Below are 1,478 nucleotides of genomic sequence, written 5' to 3'. Positions count from 1 at the left end.
TGTTTCAACTGTACCAGATTCTTTTCAAATAAACTTAACATCTAGATGCTAGGCTTTAGCTAGAATAAGTTATTTTCCATTTTGCAGTCAGGAATTGACTAACAATAGAAGCCCTGTATTCTTTAGTCTTGGTCTAGTATAAAAGCATAGGTGACAGCAGTCAGCCAACACGCAGAATCAGCTTCAGCTTCTACCTTGTGGAACTACTGAGGATCAATCAGTGCAACCATGATGGGCAAGGTAAACTTCATTCCAGAATTTCAAAACACAGTACAAATTATTTGATTTGGTATATTTCACTTTAAATCACTAAAATATTAACTAATCTTTCAGGTAATCTTCTACGAGGAAAGGAACTTCCAGGGTCGCTCTTATGAGTGTATAGGCGACTGTGGTGACTTCTCCTCCTACATGAGCCGCTGTCACACTTGCAGAGTGGAGAGTGGATGCTGGATGATGTATGATAATCCCAACTACATGGGAAATCGGTATTTCTTTAGAAAGGGAGACTATTCTGATTACATGTCAATGTCAATTGCATCAGGTCCTGCCGTATGATCCCTATGGTGAGCTCAATTAACATTGTATTTTTTATTTTTCAAGACAACTTACAAAAGTAAAACTTATTTCATTAAATATTTTTTTATATATTATATTATTTTTATAATTATAATTCTTATATTTATTTTTACATTTTCTGTTGGTTCTGCTTGATAAACTTGAAAATAATGCACTTTTCTTCCACTACAGTGTAGGGGATCCTACAGAATGAGGATCTACGAGAGGGAGAACTTCATGGGTCAGATGCATGAGATGATGGATGACTGTGACAACTGCATGGACCGTTACCGCATGCCTTACTGCCAGTCCTGCAATGTGATGGACGGCCACTGGCTCATGTATGAGCAGCCCCAATACAGAGGCAGGATGTGGCACTTCAGGCCTGGAGAGTACAGGAGCTTCAGCAATATGGGTGGCATGAGATTCATGAGCATGAGGCGTATCATGGACTCCTGGTACTAGTTTTCTAGCATTTCTTAAATTGTTAATAAAATAATTACTCTACAACACATTGTGCCTGCAAAATCATTACTGCCACTAATATTTGCATGTCTAATCAATCACAAAAAAATAATGAATTAAACAGACTCACAAATGAAACAAAATTAGGCTCATGAGACTAGGACTATGGATTCCTTTTCTCATTTACAACCAGATTTAAATGAAGAAGGCTAAAATATTTTACATTTATTAGTTACTTAAAGGGGTCATATGATGCTTTTTTAAAGATCATTATTTTGTGTATTTGGTGTAACTGAATATGTTGACATGCTTTAATGTTCAAAAAACACATTATTTTTCAAATACTGTACATTATTGTAGGTCCTCTATGCCCCACCTCTCTCAAACGCTTAGTTTTCTACAAAGTCCCTCCTTCTGACAAGCGCAGTCTGCTCTGATTGGCCAGCTGACCCAGT

At 37.0% G+C, this 1,478-nt stretch overlaps 1 pseudogene; it reads left to right on the top strand.

Annotated features, from left to right (window-relative positions):
• Positions 1-231: 231 nt before the first annotated feature.
• LOC107597408 (gamma-crystallin M2-like) lies at positions 232-1,023 on the top strand (annotated as a pseudogene).
• Positions 1,024-1,478: the final 455 nt, after the last annotated feature.

This window comes from Sinocyclocheilus grahami, unplaced genomic scaffold, assembly GCF_001515645.1.
Source record: "Sinocyclocheilus grahami isolate Dianchi unplaced genomic scaffold, SAMN03320097.WGS_v1.1 scaffold231.1, whole genome shotgun sequence".
NCBI classification, from domain to species: Eukaryota; Metazoa; Chordata; class Actinopteri; order Cypriniformes; family Cyprinidae; genus Sinocyclocheilus; species Sinocyclocheilus grahami.
Note: the sequence above shows the minus strand (reverse complement) of the source record. Positions and strands in the feature narration are given on the sequence as shown.